Genomic DNA, 15143 nt, shown 5'->3' with positions numbered 1-15143 from the left:
CCAAAATCTATGGCTTAAGTGGCTTTGTATAAATTCATGACCAATAATGGCATATTTCCAGGGCTTGGAGCAGAGTGTGGGGAGAGGATCAGCCTTGACGATTCCTCTGTGGGTGAGTGGGAGGGTAGAGGGGCGGATGAGGATGGTAAAGGATAGATGGGAAGAGGCCAGGAGGTGGGGAAGGGTTGTAAACTTTCAATCTGGAGAAGCCCTTAGAGATGATGTCGTCTGACACCACCATTGCACAGAAGGGTAAGTAAGATACGAAATGTTTATGTGCCTGGCTCGTGGTCACGTCGCTAGTGGCCAGGCAGGACCTACAATGCAGGTTTCTGACTCCCAGCACACTTTACACACTGGCAGTTTGCTAAGAGTAGCTGAGAAATACACACAGTGGCTTGGCAGGGAGAGACAGGCTGTGAAAAATTAACACAGGTGAGGGGTGCTCAGGCCGAGGATAGGGCAAGCTCCTGTATGAAGATCAGGGTTTACCACCCCTGGAGGACAAAGGTGGTGAGAACCCAGCTCAGAGGTCAGGACTCTAGTCAAATAAATTAGCATTCAGGACTGAGTCCAGTCTAAGAGCGGGAAATTGCCATACCACACTAGTGATAATACTATTTACCCTTTCTTTCTCGCTCTCTGTCTTTCTCCCTTTCTCTCTCTCTCCTTCTCTCTTTTCTTGTGAATCATAGTTGTTAATAAACAAGCTCAATCTATATAGTGAGAAATAAACCTAAATAAACATTCACGTATTCTCAAAAAAATTTTACTACTTCTTGGATACTTATTGTGCATTAGACATTAGGCTAGACACTTTATTGCAGCATAATCATTTAATTTTCATAATAATCACTTTGGAAAGGTGTGGTGGTTCAGTTTTTGCAGAGAGGGGTGCTGATTGATATTCAGAGAGTTAAATGATTTACTTGAAGTCAGCGGAGTGTATTAGAACCTATTCATTACATCGGGACCAGAGGGGCAGAAGGAAATCCAAAGGAAGAGAAGTATGCAGATGTGTTCATATACACATTTTGACGATAACTATTGATGTATGTACGTCTCTCTTGGCTATACTATAGGAATACCTTAAGTAATTCAGTGGCAACATACCTTCTTGCTAGTATTTTAATAGTATAGATCTGTTAATGAATTATCTTAGAAGCATTATACTTGGTGTATTATGTTGCTTTATGGTTTCATTTTAAGTTGAGTATTAAGGGAATACAGTATTTTAATCGGAACTCTGCCAGTGCTTTATCTAGAGGCCTGTTGCCATTTTTGTCTTCTATGAAATTTTTGCCCTAAGAAAGGTGGGATTATGTTTTTTCCTAGCAGATTGAGTTGGTATAGTATATTATTGGTTATAAAAATAGTTACATAGCTTTTTTTTTTTTTTTTTTTTTTTTGAGGCGGACTCTCACTCTGTCGCCCAGGCTGGAGTGCAGTGGCCGGATCTCAGCTCACTGCAAGCTCCGCCTCCCGGGTTTAGGCCATTCTCCTGCGTCAGCCTCCCGAGTAGCTGGGACTACAGGCGCCTGCCACATGGCCAGGCTAGTTTTTTTGTATTTTTTAGTAGAGACGGGGTTTCACTGTGTTAGCCAGGATGGTCTCAATCTCCTGACCTCATGATCCGCCCGTCTCGGCCTCCCAAAGTGCTGGGATTACAGGCTTGAGCCACCGTGCCCGGCCACTTACATAGCTTTGAGATTTTGAATTGGTAAATATTCATGAGGTTTTAAAAGCATGATACATACTGCATATGTTAATCCCATTAAATTGGATGCTGTGTCTATACACACACAGGACCTAGGAGGACACGTCAAACTGTAAACTGCTTGTGGTTGTGGATAACTTCGTTCTTTGCTGCTTGTGTTTTTCAGTTTCCTATCAGGCATATATTAACCTTTTGTAAAAAAGGAGGTTATTTTTAATAACCTGAAAAAAAATTATTTGCTGTAAGTTAATAATTTGAGAGAGGACACCATGATTTGAACTAGTCTGCCTTAGCCAAATCTCATTTGATTTCTGCAGTGCTATGTTGCCCACCCAGAATCACAGATAAAAGCGGTGGGCAGCAAAAGTGCAGTGGAGGTGGAGGCTGGAACAAGGTGCATCCCGGTGAGTGCCTGGTACAGGGAAGGAGCAGCATGGTTATAGTGTAATAATCGGAGGCCACCTCTCCTAGCACAGCAGATAACAGAAAGAATTCCCACCTAACCCCCATACTCACTCCTGACTGGCTGAACCTCTGTATGTGATTTAGTGCCCACAGGCAGCTGATACTGGGAGGAAAAATCTTGGGTTCCTATAACTTTTAAAACATTGAATATGAGCCAGTAAGCAGTCATTGGTATACTGCAGTTATTGTATCAGAGTTAACTGATGCTGTAGTGAGGCCACCACATTTATCAAATCTAAAAGCAATTCATGGGAGCATGGTGAAAAATGGAAAACCGCAACCTGATGAGGAATTGTGAAATATCTATGTGTGGATGTTTAGCCTTGTACTCCACCTCTAAGGGGAAGGGAAGGAAAGCATTATTCATTGAGCATCTCACAGTGTTCCAGATATTAGATGCTTGCCAATCCTCACAAATTCTACAAAGGAAGTACTATTACTTCCTGTGGATCAGGACATTGAAGCTCAGAAAGAGCTCATTTGCTGTGGGTCACATAGCTAGTAAATGGATTCACTCCCAGATATGCCTGAATTCAGAGTCAAGTGGAAGAGGAATTAGGCTTAAATCTGAGTGGCCCCAGCAGCAAGGCTAGGATCAGTGAGTGTAAAGGAGAGATCGGTTAATTTCATAGAATGATCCAAAAGAACTTTCTTGTAATAAGTGCTGTTCCCGAAATCAAGCAAAGTACCTTAACACAGATATACATACACAAACAGCTTTACTAAGATTTAATTTACATACTGTAATATTCACCTGTTCTAAGCATACAACTACAAAGTGCCTGTCATTAGAAATGTTTGTGCAGAAAAGACTGGAAAATCTCCCAGATAGAGTAGAGGAATGTTGTGTTTCCATCTCTATAAAAGCCGATGTTGAGTAACTCAAAAGCAGTGTCCATACTGCGATGTGCTGAGTGGCTGTTTACTTCAGTGTTTTAAATGTCGATGGATGTAAAGGAAAGGAAAGTTCCAAAAGGTGTTCCAGTTGTGCTTTTCATCTTAAATTTGGGTCAACGAGATGAGCTCTTAAGCTTCGGAAACACCTAGGCCTTTAAATCTGGCTGCACACTACAGTTGCAGAGCAACTTTTCAATGATTCAGATGTAGACTCAAGGGCCTACCCTAGGTCCACTAAGGCACCTCCGGGGGTGTGGCCTAGCATTACATTAGTTTTCGAGGCCACCCCGCATTATTCTAGGGTGCAGCTATGCTGAAAACCACTTTCTTTGGCTGAGGAGAGGCTCAAGTGTGCCAGAGGGTCATGGACGGTCAAAGTTCCAAACCAACCCCATCCTGCCGGTGACCCCTCTTTTCTGCCTGGTCAAATCAGCCACATCCAAGTTACTTCTGGTTTGCCAGCCATTGCTGCTGTGCCATGTGTGGCTCTTTGAAGATGTCTGACAGTGTTGGCAGTTAACCAGAGACAGTTTTGTGACCTTATAACCAGATCAACTTTGTATCTAATTCATATCCACCAGACATTTCTGCAGAGCTTTAGGATGGAGAGGACCTTGAGGAAAGAATTAATGTAAGCTCTGTCAACTTAGCTGATCATCGTTCCTGCTTTTAGAATAATTTGAACAATTATAGTCACATTTGAAAATTTTGTGTATCTGTTCTTCATTTGTGCAGGTCACAATGTATAGGCCCACATCAAAGGATCAATGCTTTCAGATTTGTCTTCTATGTGGAACTTGTATGGTTAAATGATTATAATGTAGTAAAGTGAAAATCTATTCTGGGAGCTAGAGGGTGTCAGAACTGATGGCCCCTGGGGATCCTTTGAAACCTCTCTGAGCTTGTTTCTTTGTCTGTATAATGTGACCAAGAATTCCTGCCTTGCAGCATCACTCTAGGAATTCAGCTGAAGGATATGTGTGATAATAATGTCTTACAACTATGTACAAACGTGAATGAATTATGATCCCTGCCCTAGAGAATCTTACAGCTTTAGTGAAGGAGATAGACTCAAAACCAGATAATTGTATGAGAGTATGGAGGGGCAGAAATGCACAGGATACTCTGGGAGCATCAAGGGAGGATTAAAAGGACTGGGTTATTGGTGTAGAGATTTCCAGGAAGGCTTCCCATAGGCACTGGTAGCAGGCAAAGACAGGAAATTAACAAGGTAAAATGGAGAAAGCTGGGTACTTCAGGCAGAGGAAATGCAATGGGCAAGAGCCTGCCGATGAGAACCTGGTAGAGGGATGATGAGTGTTTTATTCAATTCTTGCTTTTCCCTGGGAGAAATGACTTTTGGGTACAGTGCATCAGGGAAGATTCAAAAGGTAAAGGTGGTGAGAGATGGAGGTTAAAAAGTCATCGTCTGTTTTCTTCTTAGTTTGCCTGATTTTGTGTAGGTATTTGGAATATACCTACACAGAATGAAGTGGAATGCAATTGAGTGATTTATGTCCATCATAAAAAAAACTGTGACTAAAAATAAATCTTTGTTCAGGCCAGATGTAGTATATGTTTACCATTTGAGGTGGGCATCGAAGCATAGTGGCACTTACTGGAAGTATCTCTCAGAGAAAGGAGGCTGATTTTATAAAGAAAGTTTGTAGCTCAGGAGGTCTGAAAGCTAAGAGTTGGTCCACAGAGCACTGAAGATAAGCTTGTTGAGCCTCTCAGTAATTTTTGTCTGTTCCAGTTTTTAAGCAGCAAAACCACAGCACCATCTCATCAAGACTATTTTTAATGCAGCTGTCTCTGTTGGTTTATGTGTCTTATCCTCACCCTGTTTCCTTCACAACTGTACCATCTTAGGAATCAGGAATCACAAAGCCAGGTATCCAGTGGTGATTTCAGTTCTTTGTCATGGTGAGTGGAGGCCAGAGGGGTCAGGGAATGTAAGGGGTACATAACTCTTGTGCTGTGGGCTTTCCTGCCATACGTTGTCAGGTGTACTCCACAGCATCCTGATACCAGCCTCTGCCCTGGGAAACAGACTGTGTGTGCCCCATGCATTTCTAGTCCAACAAATCCCCTCAGAAGACCAAATGGCTTCATCAGAAACAGAGTGACAGCCTCTTCTCTTTGCCTCTTCTGCTGACTCTGTTAACAGGCAGCATTGGGGCAGGAGAGCCTGCAGGGCCTTTCATGGCTGCTTGAGTTCTCACCTGTTTGCCTGAGCTCTGATTCCTCTGCCCTGTAAACGTAAAGGAGATGTGCTGAGTGGAAAGAGCTCTATATAGGCAGCCAGGAAGCCAGATTTCAGGTCCATCTCTGCCTCTAACTGGCAGCCTTGCCTTGGGTAAATCATCAGTGGGCAATAGTTTCTCTCCTGTAAAAGGAAAGTATTGGGTTTAGATTGTTTCTGAAGTTCTCTCCAGATTTAACCTGGCAGGAATTGAAATTGCTAATCTTACTCTAACTGTGCCATTGCCCAATCCCCAACTGTCCTCACCTCTGCCCCACCCTTTCATTTCCACTGTCTCCTTCACACTTTCCTTTCCATCTGACGTGTCCCTGCCAACTCCATTCTTTCATGCTTGCCTCTCTGTATCTGGAGGGAATCCTTTGGTGCTCAAGCAGGCTAGATTACCAGATATGCAGACTAAACGTGTTTGGGGCACCAGAAAGCAGACACCGTGCTCAAATATGTTTCTTTTTTAAAAATAATTTGATATTTGCTACTTAAAAAAATAAAGCAGTGATCATGAGAAAAAGCATACCTTAGCTGAACTTTCTTATACTTATTTTATGGTTTATTATTTAAAGTTGATTTGTGTTTGGAGGAACACTATATAATCTTTGCAGTACTTCATGCCTCTGAAGGCTTCATCTTCTTCCTCCTCCTAAACTTGTTGAAGTCAGCCTTTTCACCGAAGCCTCACAGAGGTAGGGAGGTGCTTGCTGCTTTGCTCTGCCCGTTTCTCTGTACTGGCCTCATCTGTGCTGCTTTTAGTATAGTTAACACATTTCTCTATAGCACTTTCTAGGTGAGCATCTCCATGTTGGGGGCTAGGCCCTGGGGCAGAAGTAGACCAGGGAGAGAGGCACAAGGTGTGAGACACACTCATCCTCCTCTGGAGTTTATAATTGAAACATATGTTTTCTCCACAACAATTAAATGCCAGAAATGGCCGTACATATTTGAAGGAGTGCAGAGCAGTCTCTGGAAGATGCTCCTGCAGCAGGGACCTTGAAGAGAAGATGGAGGAAAGTTTAACCATAATAGCAAAGTATGCATATCTGAATAGCCTGCTACTTTATTTCTAAGCCCTAAATCCCATGATTGTGGACTGTTGGCTGTTTCCCATTTTCAGAGCTGCCCCAAACCAGTTTCTCCCAGACTCAGGCATTCTCTCTCTGTGTCTTCATATCTCTTCTGAACTGACTTTTGTCCTTTGAGCCTGCCCTCTCTGATAAGCTGCGGTAGCCACTGAGAAGAATGACCAAGTTGAGTCCCTGAGCCCACCTAATAAATGGATGTTTTCTTTTCTTTTCTTTTTTTTTTTTTTTTTTTTTTGAGACGGAGTCTCGCTCTGTCACCCAGTCTGGAATACAGTGGTGCGATCTCTGCTCACTGCAAGCTCCACCTTCCGGGTTCACGCCGTTCTCCTGCTTCAGCCTCCCGAGCAGCTGGGACTACAGGCGCCCGCCACCGCGCCCGGCTAATTTTTTTTGTATTTTTAGCAGAGACGGGGTTTCACCGTGTTAGCCAGGATGGTTTTGATCTCCTGACCTCGTGATCCGCCTGCCTCGGCCTCCCAAAGTGCTGGGATTACAGGCATGAGCCACCACGCCTGGGCAATAAAAGAATGTTTTCTAATGGGTTCAGTCTGGTTGCCTAGGGGGAACATTTGACTTTTGTATAGACAGTAAGTAATCCCCATTTCTTTCTTTCTTTATTTTTTGAGACGGAGTCTCGCCCTGTTGCCCAGGCTAGAGTGAAGCCGCGCGATCTCCACTCACTGCAAGCTCCGCCCCCCGGGTTCACGCCATTCTCCTGCCTCAGCCTCCCGAGAAGCTGGGACTACAGGCGCCCACCACCAAGCCCCGCTAATTTTTTTGTATTTTTAGTAGAGACGGGGTTTCACAGTGTTCGCCAGGATGGTCTTGATCTCCTGACGTGATCCGCCCACCTCGGCCTCCCAAAGTGCTGGGATTACAGGCCTGAGCCACCGCGCCCGGCCCATTTCTTTATTTTTGTAGTCTGGTTAATCCCATGTCATTGCCTTTGAAGTTAAGTAAATTGACTGCTGAATGTGCACTGGGCACTGTGCTAAGTGGGGACATGTATGGGCTCACTAAATCCCCACCACAACCTCTGAGGTGAGTGCTGTTGTTTCTCACTGAGAAAGACAGAGGGAAACAGAGATGTTAGGTAACACACCTGACATCACACAGCTAATAAATGACAGAGCCAGGATTCTTGGCTCCAGTAGTGTGACTCCTGTGCGTCTTCTCTTAATCATTGCACTGTATGTTCTCTGACTGCAAAGGCAGAGATGGTAGAGTTGTGGGTGTGCTGGGGACAGCATGGGGAAAGTAGTAGCACTCTCCACTTGAGTTATTGAACTGATTTTGAGTTTCTTTCTTTCACAATGAAAGTTGTTTGAATTGTTAATAAGAGGAAATTTTAGAAAACGTTTCACCTTGAATATATTAGGCTATATCTCTTCTCTGTAGTGGCATCTTTTCAATTCTCTTCATCACTTCTTTTGTTCGCCTATGTGATCAAAATTAAAGTTGTCTGCTGTGGATGCCTTTTCAATGAGGTACACGGTATCACATTGCCACATGTAATTTCCACTCAGGTGACACTTCTCACTGCTGAGAGAAATGGTAGGATTAGCAGAAAGGGTGGTACTAGACATTTTATCTCCCTTAATCTTCAAGCAAACATGGTTACACATATTGGAATAATCTTTTCAGGATTCTGGTGGACTTGGTTGGTTTATTTTAAGGATGAGAGTTCCCTCCAGAAAGTTAAACATTATTACATCTGCTGCTTTACCACACTTACTTTTTGGGGTGTTTGCTGATGTTCGTAACTAGTAATAACTGTGATTCATAAAAAGGAATATCTTATTTTATGAACATTTCAATCTGGTGTCTTGAGTTGAGCCCAGAAACTTTATAACTGGCTCTGAATTGATTTCTCCCTAAACATAAATGTGTTTTTTGAGATCTGTTAATACCTCTGGTATCTGATATTTGCATATCATTTTATTTAATGATTCTAGAAGCTTGGAAGGCTGCTAAAAGTCATTGTTTTCGCCTTTGAGAATAATTATCATCCTGGAATCCCCAGTTAGACTGAGACCACCTAACCTCCCCCTACTCAGGATTCAAGCCAGTTCTGTCCAAGGACAAACCAGAGAGGGCCTAAAGAATTAAAGTGGGCGGGGCAGGATGAAAACACTAATAGTAGAGATAGTTTTCTGAGCTATCTGGAAGGATTGTCCTCACCCTCTCCCAATACTTCTGTCAAAGTTAAAAACATTTCCCCTTACTTTGGCTCCTTCGGGAGTCCCCAGGCTCAGTTGCAGTTTTCATTGCAGCTGTAAGTGACCATCTGACCACTGGTGCATTCAAGAAAGTTGGACCTTCAGGCTCTTTTTGGAGTTAATGGAGCATCCTGTAGTTTAACAGATGTGAAACTGTTTTTAGAGATATCAGCTGCCTGCTGGTCTGGTTCCTGGGCTGTGCCTTTTTGGTTCAGCCCAGGGGAAAGGAAGGAAGGAAATAAAATGAAATTAGTTCATTCACTTTTCTTCCTTAAAAGGACTGCAGGAATACAGGAGAAGGATCAGGGACATCTGAACTCAGTGAATTAACTTGTTCTTCTGTCTGCTCCAGGTTATTTCATCTGGTTCTTGCTGACATGCTTTACCTGGAGCTCTACTGGCCACTCCTGCACTGCACGGGTATTAGGACCAGACACTGTAAAGCTGCAGGGAGGGATGTGAACACCTTATCATCCAGAGACATGACTTAGTAGACAACACGTCAGTTTTATTATGAGACCTAAGTTTGAGTCCCAGTACCACTACTATTAGCTGGGTAATATTGGGCAGTCTTGGAATTGAACTTTTTGAACAGTTTTTCCCCTAACCTGAAGTTGCTAATAACACTTACTTTACAGGATTGTTGTATGGTTGTGAGGATGAATTAAAATGATGACCATGGCCGGGCGCGGTGGCTCAAGCCTGTAATCCCAGCACTTTGGGAGGCCGAGACGGGCGGATCACGAGGTCAGGAGATCGAGACCATCCTGGCTAACACGGTGAAACCCCGTCTCTACTAAAATACAAAAAACTAGCCGGGCGAGGTGGTGGTGCCTGTAGTCCCAGCTACTCGGGAGGCTGAGGCAGGAGAATGGCGTAAACCCGGGAGGCGGAGCTTGCAGTGAGCTGAGATCTGGCCACTGCACTCCAGCCTGGGTGACAGAGAGAGACTCCGTCTCAAAAAAAAATAATAATAATAATAATGACCATGTTAAAGTCACTTTGTAAGCCATCCAGTATCCTTGCTGTTATAGTTCTATGCACAGCTGATTATTTTAGTTGCAGGCAAACAAATTTTTACATGGAAATACTTGATTTTGGAGATTTTAAATAACCCTTTCATAAAGGATTGATAGTTTAAAATAGTCGGTCAGAAAAATGAAAAGGAACTTGGGAAGAAATGTCATGGTGCCCTTCAGATTTATTTCAGCACACATAAAAGAAGCTTGCTGGCCAGGCGCGTTGGCTCAAGCCTGTAATCCCAGCACTTTGGGAGGCCGAGACAGGCGGATCACGAGGTCAGGAGATCGAGACCATCCTGGCTAACACGGTGAAACCCCGTCTCTACTAAAAAAATACAAAAAACTAGCCGGGCAAGGTGGCGGGTGCCTGTAGTCCCAGCTACTCGGGAGGCTGAGGCAGGAGAATGGCTTAAACCCGGGAGGCGGAGCTTGCAGTGAGCTGAGATCCGGCCACTGCACTCCAGCCTGGGCAACACAGCGAGACTCCGTCTCAAAAAAAAAAAAAAAAAAAAAAAGCCTCCTAAGAGTTAAGTTTTCACCTGTGTCATTTGGCTTAGAAAATAGTTTGAAGAAACTTTCCATGGGGTTAATGCTCTACAAGGGTCAAAAACCTATTTCCATGTGCTAATACATCAATAATATTTTTAATATGGCTGTTTCTCTTTTGAATATATGTTAATTGTTTCCCTCTAAGAATTCACACGGAAATTGGATATCATATTTTGGACTACCTCCCAAGACTTTTGTGGGATGGAATATGGTCAAATACTCACTCATGAACAAATAAAACCAAACAGATTTGTTTCCCTCTCACCACATTTTTGCACATATATCTTTGATAAATATTCACTGAAAGCTGTAAGCTACACAAAGCAAGGAAAACTACTCACTATTGAAGTTTGAGGGAGCCAAGTGAATAACCCCTCTTCCATGCCCAGATTCCACACCAGTTAGAAAGATAAAGGAGTCAGGCTGGTAAACAGCAAAATATCATCTTTATTATTGATGATGCATTTTGGAGAATATGGCTTTGGGTCTGCAGCCAAGTGGGCCTCCAGAAATTTTATCCCTGAATTAGATAAAACTACCCACCTTTTCTTGGCATGCCAGGATAATGGAAGCTGGTACCCTGCAGGGGAAAGCTGGCTACCCCCAGCAGGAGAGGAGTCCAGCATCCATGACCTCTGCAGACAGGCAAATCTCAAAGAGAATGAAGAGGAGGAATTAGTGAGGGGGCAGCAAGAAAGGCCAGGTGTATTGTGAGGAATTCTCTCTTGGCGATGTAACATGAAGAAAATGAGTAAGTGTCCTCTCACCTTAACACCTGCAGTAGGGTCTTCAAAGGTAGCTGAGACCTGGCCCCTGCTTACCAGGGACATTGAATGGGGAAGGAAGAGAAGACACCTCTACAATTGTATTTGAACAGTTGTCCTCCTCCACAGCTTTAGGTAAGGCTCTAAATGCAAATGGGAGCACATTTTTACGGGGCAGCCACCTTGTTCCCTGGTGTTTTAACTGCCCCTCAACTGCTGTTTACTTCCCACATCTGAATCTTCTTTCAAGCATCACTTTTAGGCTTAAAAAAATCCCTATTTGACTAAAAAAATGAGAGGAACGATTCCTTATAAAATGCTAAACAGAACTAGACATCTGGTACTGTACACACTGTAGCCCAAAGGTGAATTTTACCCTCGATATAAGCAGAGTATGCTGTATGGCATCAGCTCAAACAGAAGCTCGAGTATCGCTGCTACTGAAGAACGGAGAAAAGTAGAGCCGCTATCATCACTGAAGGGAATTCATCATTATCCCTGTTAGTAATTTCATAGCTTTGGAAATCGGTTTATAGTACTTAACTGACACAGCCCCAAAATCCCACCCCTGACTCTGCCTTTTCTACTTTCCCCAACCTCTGTCCCCTTTCTAAAGAACAAGCTTTTGTGGAATTTAAAGTAGACTGTGACTGACCAGGTCGCTGCTTGCTCACAATGTCTGTCCTTTGTGTTGGCTTTCTCAGCCAAACTTTTGGGAACCAGTTGTCACCCAGGACCAGGGGCTGGCATTCTTTGGAAAAACCTGCCTGTGTGTTGTGCCAAGTTGTGTTAGCCACTCCATGTTATTCTTAGATGGGCTCTGGAGTGAGACCAGCCTGTGTGCGTGCATTTGTGGTAGGCACTGGATAAGAACTGGAGTAATGACTCCAGAAGTGAAGGGTCACAGCTCGAACCTGCTGAGTCATCTCAGCTCAGCCTTGCTGGCAAGGCCTTCCAGGCTGCATATAGTTTGCTTTTCCTGTTCATTGCATTGCAACCTGTCAATGGCTATTTTCTGAAGGTCTATGGGGGCTCATGTAGAAAAGGAATAGGTCTGGGTGGAGGCCAGGAATCTGAATGTGTATCATGTACCCTACTTCATCTTAATTCAAGTGTTAGTTTATAAGAAGCATGTAAGAATGGGTAACTCAAGCTCCGCCAAACAAATCTGTCAGCATTTACTCATGCAGGAAGGCTATTGTCATGTATCATGTTTGAACACAAAGGGTCCTAAAGGGCTTCCCATCCATCTTTCAGGTGCTGGGCTTCCTGTCTTCCACAGTGTCTTTTTTTTTTTTTTTTTTTTTTTTTTTTTTTTTTTTTGAGACTGAGTCTTGCTCAGTTGCCCAGGCTGGAATGCAGTGGTGTGATCTTAGCTCACTGCATCCTCCGCCTCCCGGGTTCAGGTGATTCTCCTGCCTAGCCCCCTGAGTAGCTGGGATTACAAGGCACAGACCACCACACCTAGCTAATTTTTGTATATTTAGTAGAAATGGGGTTTTACCACATTGACCAGGCTGGTCTTGAACTCCTGACCTCAGGTAATCCACCCACCTTGGCCTCGCAAAGTGCTGGGATTACAAGTGCAAGCCACTGTGCCCGGCCACTCTGTTATTTTAAATCATGTATTGGCTATGAGCAGATGAGGAAGAGGAATCACACTGTGTGTTGAGCTTACTGACAACCTTTCTAAGCCTCGTTTTTTCAGAGTTTTAGCCTGAAAAGGGACATTGATCCATTTGTAGTCTGATTTCCTTCTTTTCTCAGTTTACAAAGAAATTAGAGGAATCCTTTCATGAGTCCCCCTACATTAGTCATTTCCTGCTTTGTGATCACACAGCACTTTGTTCATACCCATATTTTAAGTAAACACTGTTTTGTAATTAATGTGTTTATATGTCACTTCTTTCCACCATCACCACCAGCCCCCTTGCGCCAACTGATTTCTTCAAGAGATGGAACCAGGTCTAATTTATGTTTGTCTCCCCCCAACCCCGTGACAGATAGATGAATCATGTTGCCTGGAGAGGTTAAGGGATTTGCCTAGAGTAGCAGCCCTGAAATGTGAGTGACTTTCATAACTCCCAGCCATGTACTTAATCACACGCATGTTGCCAGAAATGTTGTTAAATGATGTGAATTTGTGCGAAGGAGTTAGGACACAATTTTCCCCTTATGTTCCTCTACACTAGCTCATTTATAAAACATTCATAATATGATGATGATAATGATGATGTCATCACCACCCACCCAATTGTATCATTTTAAGGATCAACCTAAATAATATTTGTGAAAGCTTTGCAACTGGCAAAGCCACCTTATGCCGGTATATAGATTGCTGTTGCTCTAGTCTGTTATTATTTCTGTGTAATTTACAAAGTATTTCATATTCATCATCTCACTTCTCATTACACCTCTGTGAAATAGATGGTCTCATCATTTCACAGACACAAGAACCGAGGCTGAGCGAGACTTAAGTATTTCAACTGTAATCATAAATGGATGAAAGAAGACTAGAACCCAGCCAGCCTTCTTGCTTTCTTCCAGCACAGCCACCAGAACAAGGCTGCAGAGTCCCTCAGGGGTGTTGTCATCATCATCTTCTGTTGAATCTGTTGCATCTTCTGTTGTGTGTTTAGGTCCTGAGGTCCCTAAAGCCCTCCTGGGTGAGCCCAGGAAAGAGACATCTCCATGAGAAATGAGAGTGAGACCCTTCTAAGACCAGTTATGTATGTGTGTTTAAGTGCTAGTCAGGTTTTTCATTTTATCAACACGCAGGGCTTGGACACAGAATGCTTTATAAGACAAAGCAAGTTTGATTTTGAAGTGGCCGACCATTGTCCATGTTGGACCAGCAGCAGCAGCATGTGGATATGTGGGTCCAGGCAGGAGGGGCTAACCTCTCCATGGCTTTTGTCTCAACGGGGAGTTCCCTACCGTGACTCTCAGAGGAAATGAAGGATGATAAATCCAGCTGCTGCTTCCTGTTTCTATAATTTGGGGATTTATTTTTTTAAAGGGTAGAATGCTTTATTTTTAAACCAGTGGAAAATACCCTCAACGTGTTCCTTGTTAGTATTTCCTTGAAATCTAGATGCACTCATTTGAGCTTTAAAGGAGTGTGTGTGTGTGTGTGTGTGTGTGTGTGTGTGTGTGTGTGTCTGAAATTCCCATGATGCTGCCTGAGATGGCTGTCTTTCAGTTTTTCAACAACAACAACAACAGAATAAAAACCAAGGCCGGGCGCGGTGGCTCAAGCCTGTAATCCCAGCACTTTGGGAGGCCGAGACGGGCGGATCACGAGGTCAGGAGATCGAGACCATCCTGGCTAACACGGTGAAACCCCATCTCTACTAAAATACAAAAAACTAGCCGGGCGAGGTGGCGGGCACCTGTAGTCCCAGCTACTCGGGAGGCTGAGGCAGGAGAATGGCGTAAACCCGGGAGGCGGAGCTTGCAGTGAGCTGAGATCCCGCCACTGCACTCCAGCCTGGGCGACAGAGCAAGACTCTGTCTCAAAAAAAAAAAAAAGAAGGCAGATTTTACTGGGCAGGAAGCTCTATGTGAGATTGATGACAGTATGTGATTTAGAAGAGGCCTGTAATTTATATCTGTGGTATTACTATCTCTCAGGCTATGCTTGTGCAATTCAGGTCTGGTTTTTCTTCTGCTTGTGATTGTGTCATTAGTAATGAAGACCTGAGTCATTTAGGAAACACACTGCCTCCTCACATATCATTGTTTACAGACAGTAGCTATTTGGTATAGATGATTAGGATGCAACTTTTGGAGTTTGATTATGTAGCCCCTGACTCCATAACTAAAACCAATAGGTAGAAATATATTTTTCCAGTGCCATTTTTTTTTCATTTCCTAATGTAAGAGACAGAGAATGTATATGGGGTTCCAGTGGTACATCGTTCAGGAGCAGCATAGGAAATTTATTATCTGGCAAAGTAGAATTATAAGAATTTAGCAAATATACCAAATCCCCTCATTGAGTAAGAATCTTCACTCTAATTTAAGTCCCTTAGCCCCTTCTTTCATATTCTTAAAATCATAGCTAAGGTACTATTCTGCTTATAGTGGGTGATTAGTACATATTTTGTATTTATGAACCAGTAGGCCTAAGTGAGTTGTTTATTCTTTTTTTTTTTTTTTTTTTGAG

At 43.3% G+C, this 15143-nt stretch overlaps 1 protein-coding gene and 1 long non-coding RNA gene across 12 annotated transcripts in view; one reads left to right on the top strand and one right to left on the bottom strand.

Annotated features, from left to right (window-relative positions):
* LRRC8D (leucine rich repeat containing 8 VRAC subunit D) overlaps window positions 1–15143 on the top strand; it is a 123639-nt gene that overhangs the window by 81598 nt on the left and 26898 nt on the right. The gene's annotated exons all lie outside the window — the stretch shown is intronic.
* LOC108541663 (uncharacterized) overlaps window positions 7790–15143 on the bottom strand; it is a 9918-nt gene continuing 2564 nt past the window's right edge. The window contains exons 2-3 of the long non-coding RNA XR_001889020.1: window positions 8647–8842; window positions 7790–7963 (exon numbers count right to left, since the gene is read on the bottom strand). This is a non-coding gene — a long non-coding RNA (uncharacterized LOC108541663). The remainder of the gene's footprint in view (window positions 7964–8646; window positions 8843–15143) is intronic.

Source organism: Rhinopithecus bieti, unplaced genomic scaffold (genome assembly GCF_001698545.2).
Source record: "Rhinopithecus bieti isolate Rb0 unplaced genomic scaffold, ASM169854v2 scaffold_19858, whole genome shotgun sequence".
NCBI classification, from domain to species: Eukaryota; Metazoa; Chordata; class Mammalia; order Primates; family Cercopithecidae; genus Rhinopithecus; species Rhinopithecus bieti.
This window is presented reverse-complemented; position numbering and strand designations above follow the sequence as displayed.